The following is a 13,526-nucleotide window of genomic DNA, read 5'->3' on the forward strand; positions in this document are numbered from 1 at the left end:
TGGATCCCTTAAGACATCAATAAGCAATCTGCAATCCTTAGTTTGATTCATTTTGAAGCCATATCAGTTGTCTTAAATGTCGTGTAACAAACATTCAATATTATTTTGGATAAACTGAAGATCTAGTCCCATATTGTCATCACATGATCTTGTGATTTATGCCTGTTATAGTTAGTATGTTGTATGCAATACTTACTATTAATCAAACTTATGCGAAATGCTAGTAGTATATGGAATGTCATCCCAAGAAATCCTGGTCAAAGATGGTTTATCTCTTCGTCTTAAACTTGAGCATTTCCCTCCATTGCATTAACACATAAAACTTTTAGATTTAAAAAAAAAAATGTATAAAAAACAAAAAATAAAATAAACTTGCCTTGACATCATGAGCTACAAGATTCCCCATGAAGAAAAAAAATGACCAAGGGTAATTTGAATAATGAGAATTTTTCCATGCCAAAACCCTTTTCAATTCTTGGCTATAATTAGGTCTATTATTAATTTTCACCCATGGGGTCCATGAAGATCTAATACATGGATACCTTGCAGAAATATGAGCCAAAGTCCTCCTAAAGGCCAACACATTTAATGATCTGCTATATTGAAATAGAGATACATGGGCGAGCAAACGAAAAGCAGTATGTCAAGAAGGGGTTATAAATAAGGAATGCTTATGTATGGTTGTGAAAATATCACTGTACAACAAATGAAACCAACAATTAATAATTAATATAAATTAAGACATTAAATAAAAATTAATATATGAATAATCTTACCCATGAAATGCTCGGGGATCCCTTAAAACATCAATAAAAAATCTGAAATCATTTGTTTGATTCATTTCGAGCCCATAGCAGTTGTTCAAAATGTCGTGTAACACATGTGCAATATTATTTTGGATAAATAAAGACCTAGTCCCATATTATCATCACATGATCTTATGAATTTTGCCATGCCAAAACCCTTTAATTAGGTCTATTATTCATTTTCACCCATGGGGTCCATGAAGATCTAATACATGGATACCTTGCAGAAATATGAGCCAAAGTCCTCCTAAAGGCCAACACATTTAATGATCTGCTATATTGAAATAGAGATATGTGGGCGAGCAAACGAAAAGCAGTATGTCAAGAAGGGGTTATAAATAAGGAATGCTTATGTATGGTCGTGAAAATATCACTGTACAACAAATGAAACCAACAATTAATAATTAATATAAATTAAGACATTAAATAAAAATTAATTTATGAATAATCTTACCCATGAAATGCTTGGGGATCCCTTAAAACATCAATAAAAAATCTGAAATCATATGTTTGATTCATTTCGAGCCCATAGCAGTTGTTCAAAATGTCGTGTAACACATGTGCAATATTATTTTGGATAAATATAGACCTAGTCCCATATTATCATCACATGATCTTATGATTTTCGCCTGCTACAGTTGGTATGTTGTATGCAACACTTACTATTAATGAAATTTATGTGAAATGCTAGTAGCATATGGATTGCCATCCCAAGAAAACCAGGCCAAAGAAGGTTTAACTCTTCGTCTAAAGCTTGAGCATTTCCTTACATTACATAAACACATATATCTTTTAGACTTATAAAAGAAAAATAATGTATAAATAAAATAGAAATAAATTAAACTTGCCAAAACATCATGAGCTACAAGATTCCCCATGAAGAAAAAAAATGACCTAGGGTAATTTGAATAATGAGAACTTGGTTATGCCAAAACCCTTTTCAATTCTTGGCTATAATTTGGCCTATTATTATTTTTCACCCATTGGGTCCACGAAGAGCTAATACATGGTTAATTTGTAGAAATATGTGCTAAGCTCCTCTGAAAGGCCAACACATTTAATGATCTGCTATATTGAAGCAGAGATACGTGGGCGAGCAAACGAAAATCAGTACAGCAAGAAGGAGTCATAAATAAGGAATGCTTATGTATGGTCGTGAAAAAATTGATGTACTAGAAATGAAACCAATAATTAATAATTAATATAAATTAAAACATTAAATAAAAATTAATATATGAATATTCTTACTTTTGACATGCTGGTGGATCCCTTAAAACATCAATAAGTAATCGAAAATCATTAGTCTGATTCTTTCCGAGCTCATAGTAGTTGTTGAAAATGTCGTGTAACACATGTGCAATATTATTTTGGATAAATTGAAGATCTAGTCCCATATTGTCATCACATGATCTTGTGATTTTTTCTTGCTATAGTTAGTATGTTGTACACAATACTTACTATTAATCAAATTTATGCGAAATGCTAGCAGCATATAGAATACCATCCTAAGAAAACTAGGCCAAAGAAGGTTTAACTCTTTGTCTTAAACTTGAGCATTTCCTTACATTACTTAAACACATATTTCTTTTAGATTTATAAAAAAAATGTATAAATAACATAGAAATAAATTAAACTTGCCAAGACATTATGAGCTAGAGTATTTCCCATGATGACAAAAAAAAAAACCAACGGTCATGTGAATAATGATAACTTGGCCAAGTCAAAACCCTTTTACATTCTTGGCTATAATTTGGTCTATTATTATTTTTCATACATTAGGTCCATGCAAAAGTAATACATGGATATCTTGCAAAAATGTGTGCCAAAGTCCTCCTAAAGGCCAACACATTTAATGATCTACTATATTGAAGCAGAGATATGTGGGCGAGCGAACAGAAAGCAGAACGACAAGAAGGGATCATAAATAAGGAATGCTTATGTATGGTCGTTAAAACATCACTGTACAACAAATGAAACCAAAAATTAATAATTAATATAAATTAAAACATTAAATAAAAATTAATATATGAATAATCTTACTCATGAAATGCTCCTGGATCCATTAAAACATCAATAAGCAATTGGAAATCATTAGTTTGATTAATTTTGAGCCCATAGCAGTTGTCCTAAATGTCGTGTAACACATGTGCAATATTATTTTGGATAAACTGAAGATCTAGTCCCATATTATCATCACATGATCTTGCGATTTTCGCTTGCTATAGTCAGTATGTTGTATGCAACACTTACTATTAATCAAATTTATGTGAAATGCTAGTAGCATATGGAATACCATCCCAAGAAAAATCGGCCAAAGAAGGTTTAACTCTTCATCTAAAACTTGAGCATTTCCTTCCATTACATAAAAACATAAAACTTTTAAATTTATAAAAAAAAAATGTATAAATAAAATAGAAATAAATTAAACTTGCCAAGACATTAAGAGCTACATGATTTCCCAAGAAGACAAAAAATGATCAAGGGTGATTTGAATAATGACAACATGGCCATGCCAAAGCCCTTTTCAATTCTTGGCTATAATTTGGTCTGTTATTATTTTTCACCCATTGGGTCCATGCAAAACTAATACATGGATATCTTGCAGAAATATGAGCCAAAGTCCACCTAAAGGCCAACACATTTAATGATCTTCTATATTGAAGCAAAGATACATGGGTGAGCAAACGAAAAGCAGTACGACAAGAAAGGATCATAAATAAGGAATGCTTATGTATGGTCGTGAAAACATCCATGTACAACAAATGAAACTAATAATTAATAATTAAAATAAATTAAAAAATTAAATGAAAAATTAATGTATGAATAATCTTACTCATCAAATGCTCGCGGATCCTTTAAAACATCAATAAGCACTCTGAAATCATTAGTTTGATTAATTTCGAGCCCACAGCAGTTGTCCTAAATGTCGTGTATGGGAGAGGCAATATTATTTTGGATCAATTGAAAATCTAGTCCCATATTGTCATCACATGATGTTGTGATTTTCGCTTGCTATAATCAGTATGTTGTATGCAACACTTACTATTAATCAAATTTATGTAAAAAACTAGTAGCATATGGAATACCATCCCATGAAAACCAGGCCAAAGAAGGTTTAACGCTTCGTCTTAAACTTGAGCATTTCCTTCCATTACATAAACACATATTTATTTTAGATTTATAAAATATATATACATAAAATAGAAATAAATTAAACTTGTCAAGACATCATGAGCGACAAGATTTCCTATGAACAAAAAAAATGACCAAGGGTGATTTGAATAATGACAACTTGGCCATGCCAAGGCCCTTTTCAATTATTTGCTATAATTTGGTCTATTATTATTTTTCACCCATTGGGTCAATGCAGAACTAATACATGGATATCTTGCAGAAATAAGTGCCAAAATCCTCCTCAAGGCCACCACATTTAATTATCTGCTATATTTAAGTAGAGATACGTGGGCAAGCAAACGAAAAGAAAAACAGTAAGAAGGGATCATAAATAAGGAATGCTTATGTATGGTCGTGAAAACATCACTCTACAACAAATTAAACCAATAATTAATAATTAATATAAATTAAAACATTAAATAAAAATTATTATATGAATAATCTTATTCATGAAATGCTCGTGGATCCCTTAAAACATCAATAAGCAATCTGAAATCATTAGTTTTATTCATTTCGAGCCCATAGCAGTTGTCCTAAATGTCGTGTAAAACAGGTGCAATATTATTGAAGATAAACTGAATATCTAGTCTCATATTGTCATCACATGATGTTGTGATTTTCGCCAGCTATAGTTAGTATGTTGTATGCAACACTTACTATTAATCAAATTTATGGGAAATGCTAGTAGCATATGGATTACCATCCAAAGAAAACCAGGCCAAAGAAGGTTTAAGTCTTCGTCTAAAGCTTGAGCATTTCCTTACATTACATAAACACATATATCTTTTAGACTTATAAAAGAAAAATAATGTATAAATAAAATAGAAATAAATTAAACTTGCCAAAACATCATGAGCTACAAGATTCCCCACGATGAAAAAAAATGACCAAGGGTAATTTGAATAATGAGAACTTGGCCATGCCAAAACCCTTTTCAATTCTTGGCTATAATTTGGCCTATTATTATTTTTCACCCATTGGGTCCATGAAGAGCTAATACATGGTTATCTTGTAGAAATATGTGCTAAGGTCTTCCTAAAGGCCAACACATTTAATGATCTACCATATTGAAGAAGAGATACGTGAGCGAGCAAACAAAAAGCAGTACGACAAGAAGGGGTCATAAATAAGGAATGCTTATATATGGTCGTGAAAAAATCGATGTACCATAAATGAAACCAACAATTAATAATTAATATAAATTAAAACATTAAATAAAAATTAATATATGAATATTCCAACTTATGAAATGCTGGTGGATCCCTCAAAACATCAATAAGTAATCGAAAATCATTAGTTTGATTCTTTTTGAGCTCATAGTAGTTGTGGAAAATGTCGTGTAACACACGTGCCATATTATTTTGGATAAAATTAAGATCTAGTCCCATATTGTCATCACATGATCCTGTGATTTTCGCCTGCTATAGTCAGTATGTTGTATGCAACACTTGCTATTAATCAAATTTATACAAAATGATAGTAACATATGGAATACCATCCTAAGAAAACGAGGCCAAAGAAGGTTTAACTCTTTGTCTTAAACTTGAGCATTTCCTTACATTACATAAACACATATTTCTTTTAGATTTATAAAAAAAAATGTATAAATAAAATAGAAATAAATTAAACTTGTCAAGACATCATGAGCTACATGATTTCCCAAGAAGACAAAAAATGATCAAGGGTGATTTGAATAATGAGAACATGGCCATGCCAAAGCCCTTTTCAATTCTTGGCTATAATTGGTTTGTTATTATTTTTCACCCATCGGGACCATGCAGAACTAATACATGGATATCTTGCAGAAATATGAGCCAAAGTCCACCTAAAGGCCAACACATTTAATGATCTTCTATATTGAAGCAAAGATACGTGGGCGAGCAAACGAAAAACAGTACGGCAAGAAAGGATAGTAAATAAGGAATGCTTATGTATGGTCGTAAAAACATGCATGTACAACAAATGAAACCAACAATTAATAATGAAAATAAATTAAAAAATTAAATGAAAATTAATATATGAATAATCTTACTCATCAAATGCTCGTGGATCCCTTAAAACATCAATAAGCACTTTGAAATCATTAGTTTGATTCATTTCGAGCCCATAGGAGTTGTCCTAAATGTCGTGTATGAGAGGGGCAATATTATTTTGGATAAACTGAAATCTAGTCCCATATTGTCATCACATGATCTTGTGATTTTCACCTGCTATAGTCAGTATGTTGTATGTAACACTTACTATTAATCAAATTTATGTAAAAAACTAGTAGCATATGGAATACCATCCCTTGAAAACCAGGCCAAAGAAGGTTTAACTCTTCGTCCCAAACTTGAGCCTTTCCTTACATTACATAAACACATATTTCTTTTAGATTTATAATATATATATATATATATATATATATAATAGAAATAAATTAAACTTGTCAAGACATCATGAGCTACAAGATTTTCCATGAACACAAAAAATGACCAAGGGTGATTTGAATAATGAGAACTTGGCCATGCTAAAGCCTTTTTCAATTCTTGGCTATAATTTGGTCTATCATTATTTTTCATCCATTGGGTCCATGTAGAACTAATACATGGATATCTTGCATAAATATGTGCCAAAGTCCTCCTCAAGGCCAACACATTTAATGATCTGCTATATTTAAGTAGAGATATGTAGGCGAGCAAACGAAAGGCAAAATAGTGCGAAGGGATCATAAATGAGGAATGCTTATGTATGGTCGAAAAACATCACTATACAACAAATGAAACCAACAATTAATAATTACTGTAAATTAAAACATTAAATAAAAATTAATATATGAGTAATCTAATTCATGAAATTCTCGTGGATCCCTTAAAACATCAATAAGCAATCTGAAATCATTAGTTTTATTCATTTCGAGCCCATAGCAGTTGTCCTAAATGTAGTGTAAAACACATGCAATATTATTGAAGATAAACTGAAGATCTAGTCTCATATTGTCATCACATGATCTTGTGATTTTCGCCTGCTATAGTCAGTATGTTGTATGCAACACTTACTATTAATCAAATTTATGTGAAAAACTAGCATATGGAATACCATCCCAAGAAAACCAGGCCAAAGAAGGTTTAACTCTTCCTCTTAAACTTGAGCATTTCCTTCCATTACATAAACACATATTTCTTTTAGATTTAGAAATATATGTATATATATATAATATAGAAATAAATTAAACTTGCCAAGATATCATGAGCTATAGGATTTCCCATGAAGATAAAAAATGACCAAGGGTGATTTGAATAATGAGAACTTGGTCATGCAAAAACCCTTTTCAATTCGTGGCTATAATTTGGTTTATTATTATTTTTCACCCATTGGGTCCATACATAACTAATACATGGATATCTTGCAAAAATATATGCCAAAGTCCTCCTAAAGGCCAACACATTTAATGATCTTCTATATTGAAACTGAGATACATGGACGAGCAAACAAAAAGAAGTACAACAAAAAGGGATCATAAATAAGGAATGCCTATGTATGGTCGTGAAAACATCATTGTACAACAAATGAAACTAATAATTAATATATGAATAATCTTACTCATCAAATGCTCATGGATCCCTTTAAACATCAATAAGAAATCTGAAATCATTAGTTTGATTCATTTCGAGCCCATAGTAGTTTTCCTAATTGTCATGTAACACACGTGCAATATTATTTTGGATTAACTGAAGATCTAGTCCCATATTGTCATAACATGATCTTGTGATTTTCGCTTACAATAGTAAGTATGTTGTATGCAACACTTACTACTAATGAAATTTATGTGAAATTCTAGTAGCATATGGAATACCATCCCAAGAAAACCCGGCCATAGAAGGTTTAACTCCTCATCTAAAACATCAGCATTTTCTTACATTACATAAAAACATATATCTTTTAGATTTCTAAAAAAAATGTACAAATAAATTAGAAATAAATTAAACTTGCCAAGACATCATGAGCTACATGATTTCCGATAAAGACAAAAAATGACCAAGAGTGATTTCAACAATGAGAACTTGGCCATGCCAAAACCCTTTTCAATTCTTGGCTATAATTTGGTCTATTATTATTTTTCACCCATTGGGTCCATGAAGAGCTAATACAAGGATATGTTCTAGAAATATGAGCCAAAGTCCTTCTAAAGGCCAACACATTTAAAGATCTCTTATATTGAAGAAAAGATATGTGGGTGAACAAACGAAAAGGAGTACGGCAAGAAGGGGTCATAAATAAGGAATGCTTATGTATGGTCGGGAAAATATCCATGTACAACTAATGAAATCAACAATTAATAATAAATATAAATTAAAACATTAAATAAAAATTAATGTATGAATAATCTTACTCATGAAATGCTCGTGGATCCCTTAAAACATCAATAAACAATTTGAAATCATTAGTTTGATTCATTTCGAGCCCATAGCAGTTGTTCAAAATGTCGTGTAATACGTGCAATATTATTTTTGATAAACTGAAGATCTAGTCCCATATCGTCATCACATGATCATGTGATTCTCGCCTGCTATAGTAAGTATGTTGTATGCAATACTTACTATTAATCAAATTTATGTGAAATGCTAGTAGCATATGGAATACCATCCCAAGAAAACCAAGTCAAAGAAGGTTTAACTCTTTCTTTTAATCTTGAGCGTTTTCTTACATTACATAAACACATATATCTTTTAGATTTATAAAAACAAAAAAAAAAATATAAATAAAAAAGAAATAAATTAAACTTGCCACGACATCATGAGCTACAAGATTCCCCATGAAGAAAAACAATGACCAAGGGTAATTTGAATAATGAGAACTTGGCCATGCCAAAACCCTTTTAAATTCTTGACTATAATTTGGTCTATTATTATTTTTCACCCATTGGGTCTACGAAGAGCTAATACGTGGATATCATGCAGAAATATGTGCCAAAGCCCTCCTAAAGGCCAAGACATTGGATGATATGCTATATTGAAGCAAACATAAGTGGGCGAGCAAACGAAAAACAGTACGACAAGAAGGGGTCATAAATAACGGATGTTTAAGTATTGTCGTGAAAGCATCACTGTACAAATAATTAAACCAACAATTAATTATTAATAGAAATTAAAACATTAAATAAAAATAAATATATGAATAATCTTACTCATGAAATGCTCGTGGATCCCTTAAAACATCAATAAGCAATCTGAAATCATTAGTTTGATTCATTTCGAGCCCATAGTAGTTATTCAAAATGTCATGTAACACACGTGCATTATTATTTTACATAAACTGAAGATCTAGTCCCATATTGTCATCACATGATCTTCTGATTTTCGTCTGCTATATTAAGTATCTTGTATGCAACACTTACTATTAATCAAACTTATGCGAAATGCTAGTAGCATATGGAATACCATCCCAAGAAAACCCGACCAAAGAAGGTTTAACTCTTCGTCTAACGCTAGAGCATTTCTCTCCATTGCATTAACATATAAAACTTTTACATTTATAAAAAAAAATGTATAAATAAAAAAGAAATAAATTAAACTTGCCACAACATCTTGATCTACAAGATTCCACATGCAGAAAAATAAATGACCAAGGGTACTTTGAATAATGAGAACTTGGCCTTGTAAAAACCCTTTTCAATTCTTGGTTGTAAATTGGTCTATTATTATTTTTCACTCATTGGGTTCATGAAAAGCTATCACATGGATATCCTGCAGAAATATGTGAGAAAACCCTCCTAAAGGCCAACACGTTTGATACTCTGCTATATTGAAGCAGACATACATGGGCGAGCAAACGAAAAGCAGTACGACAAGAAGGGGTCATAAATAACGGATGTTTAAGTATTTTTGTGAAAGCATCACTATAAATATAATTAAACCAACAATTAATTATTAATATAAATTAAAACATTAAATAAAAATAAATATATGAATAATCTTACTCATGAAATGCTCGTGGATCCCTTAAAACATCAATAAGCAATCTGAAATCATTAGTTTGATTCATTTCGAGCCCATAGTAGTTATTCAAAATGTCGTGTAACACACGTGCAATATTATTTTAGATAAAATGAAGATCTAGTCCCATATTGTGGTCGCATGATCTTGTGATTTTCGTCTGCTATATTAAGTATGTTGTATGCAACACTTACTATTAATCAAACTTATGTGAAATGCTAGTAGAATATCAAATACCATCCTAAGAAAACTAGGCCAAAGAAAGTTTAACTCTTCATCTAAAGCTTGAGCATTTCCTATCATTACAAAAATACATATATCTTTGAGATTAATAAAAGAAAAATAACGTATAAATAAAATTGAAATAAATTAAACTTGGCAACACATCATGAGAAACAAGATTTCCTATGAAGACAAAAAATGACCAAGGGTAATTTAAATAATGAGAACTTGGCCATGCCAAAATGTCTTTCAATTCTTGGCTATAATTTGATTTATTATTCTTTTTCACCCATTGGGTCCATGAAGAGCTAATACATGGATATTTTGCAGAACTATGTGCCAAAATCCTCCTAAAGGCCAACACATTTAATGATCTGCTCTATTGAAGTTGAGATACGTGGGCGAGCAAATGAAAAGCAGTACGACAAGAAGGGGTCATAAATAAGGAATGCTTATGTATGGTCGTGAAAACAAGATTGTAAGCCAAATGAAACAACCAATTAATAATTAATATAAATTAAAACATTAAGTAAAATTTAATATATCAATAATCTTACTCATAAAAGGCTCATGGATCCCTTAAAACATCAATAAGCAATCTGAAATCATTAGTTTGATTCATTTCGAAACCATATTAGTTGTCTGAAATGTCGTGTAACACATGTGCAATATTATTTTGGATAACTTGAAGATCTACTCCCATATTGTGATCACATGATCTTATGATTTTCGCCTGCTATAGTAAGTATGTTGTATGCAACACTTACTATTAATCAAATTTATGTGAAATGCTAGTAGCATATGGAATATCATCCCAAGAAAACTCGGCTAAAGAAGGTTTAACTCTTCGTCTAACACTTAAGCATTTCTCTCCATTGCATTAACACATAAAACTTTTACATTTATATAAAAAAAATGTATAAATAAAAAGAAATAAATTAAACTTGCCACGACATCTTGAGCTACAAGATTCCACATGAAGAAAAAAATTACCAAGGGTAATTTGAATAATGAGAACTTGGCCGTGCCAAAACCCTTTTCAATTCTTGGCTATAATTTGGTCCATTATTATTTTTCACCCATTGGGTCCATGAAAAGCTAATACGTGGATATCTTGTAGAATAATGTGACAAAGCCCTCCTAAAGGCTAAGACGTTTGATGATATGCTATATTGAAGCAAACATACGTGGGCGAGCAAACGAAAAGCAGTACGGCAAGAAGGGGTCATAAATAACGGATATTTAAGTATTGTCGTGAAAACATCACTATACAAATAATTAAACCAACAATTAATTATTAATATAAATTAAAACATTAAATAAAAATAAATATATGAATAATCTTACTCATGAAATGCTCATGGATCCCTTAAAACATCAATAAGCAATTTGAAATCATTAGTTTGATTCATTTTGAGCCCATAGTAGTTATTCAAAATGTCGTGTAACACACATGCAATATTATTTTAGATAAAATGAAGATCTAGTCCCATATTGTCATCACATGATCTTGTGATTTTCGTATGCTATATTAAGTATTTAGTATGCAACACTTACTATTAATCAAACTTATGTGAAATGCTAGTAGAATATGGGATACCATCCTGAGAAAACCAGGCCAAAGAAGGTTTGACTCTTCTAGTAAAGCTTGAGCATTTCCTTACATTACATAAACACATATCTTTGAGATTTATAAAAGAAAAATAATGTATAAATAAAATAGAAATAAGTTAAACTTGCCAACACACCATGAGCTACAAGATATCCCATGAAGATAAAAAATGACTAAGGGTAATTTAAATAATGAGAACTTGGCCATGACGAAACCCTTTTCAATTCCTCGCTATAATTTGGTTTATTATTATTTTTCACCCATTGGGTCCATGTAGAGCTAATACATGGATATCTTGGAGAAATATGTGCCAAAATCCTCCTAAAGGCCAACACATTTAATGATATGCTCTATTGAAGTTGAGATACGTGGGCGAGCAAACGAAAAGCAGTATGACAAGAAGGGGTCATAAATAAGGAATGCTTATGTATGGTCATGAAAACAAGATTGTAAGCCAAATGAAAACAACAATTAATAATTAGTATAAATTAAAACATTAAATAAAAATTACTATGTGAATAATCTTACTCATGAAATGCTCGTGGATCCCTTAAAACATCAATAAGCAATCTAAAATCACTAGTTTGATTCATTTTGAAGCCATATCAGTTGTCTTAAATGTCGTGTAACACACGTGCAATTTTATTTTGGATAAATTGAAGATCTAGTCCCATATTGCCATCACATGATTTTGTGATTTTTGTCTGTTATAGTCAGTATGTTGTATGCAACACTTACTATTAATCAAACTTATGCGAAATGCGAGTAGCATATGGAATACCATCCCAAGAAATCCTGGCCAATGATGGTTTATCTCTTCGTCTTAAACTTGAGCATTTCCCTCCATTGCATTAACACATAAAACTTTTAGATTTAAAAAAAATGTATAAAAAATAAAAAATAAAATAAACTTGCCTTGACATCATGAGCTACAAGATTCCCCATGAAGAAAAGAAATGACCAAAGGTAATTTGAATAATGAGAATTTTTCCATGCCAAAACGCTTTTCAATTCTTGGCTACAATTTTGTCTATTATTATTTTTCACCCATTGGGTCCATGAAGAGCTAATACATGGATATCCCTTAGAAATATGTGCCAAAGTCCTCCTAAGGGCCAACACGTTTGATGATCTGCTTTATTGAAGCAGACATACGTGAACGAGCAAACGAAAAGCAGTACAGTAGGAAGGGGACATACATAACGGATGTTTATGTATTGTCGTGAAAGCATCATTGTACAAATAATAAAATCAACAATTAATAATTAATACGAATTAAAAGATTAAATAAAAAATAATATATGAATAATATTACTCTTGAAATTCTCATGCATCCCTTAAAACATCAATAAGAAATCTGAAATCATTACTTTGATTCATTTTGAGCCCATAGCAGTTGTTTAAAATGTCGTGTAACACACGTGCAATATTATTTTGGATAAACTGAAGATCTCGTCCCATATTGTCATCACATGATCTTGTGATTTTCGCCTACTAGAGTTAGTATGTTTTATGCAATACTTACTATTAATCAAATATATGTGAAATGCTAGTAGCATATGGAATACCATCTTAAGAAAACCAGGCCAAAGAGGGTTTAACTCTTTGTCTAAAACTTGAACATTTCTTTACATTACATAAACACATGTAACTTTTAGATTATAAAAAAGAAAAGAAAATAATGTATAAATACAATAGAAATGAATTAAACTGGCCAAGATATCATGAGCTACAAGA

Source organism: Vitis vinifera, chromosome 17 (genome assembly GCF_030704535.1).
Source record: "Vitis vinifera cultivar Pinot Noir 40024 chromosome 17, ASM3070453v1".
NCBI lineage: Eukaryota > Viridiplantae > Streptophyta > Magnoliopsida > Vitales > Vitaceae > Vitis > Vitis vinifera.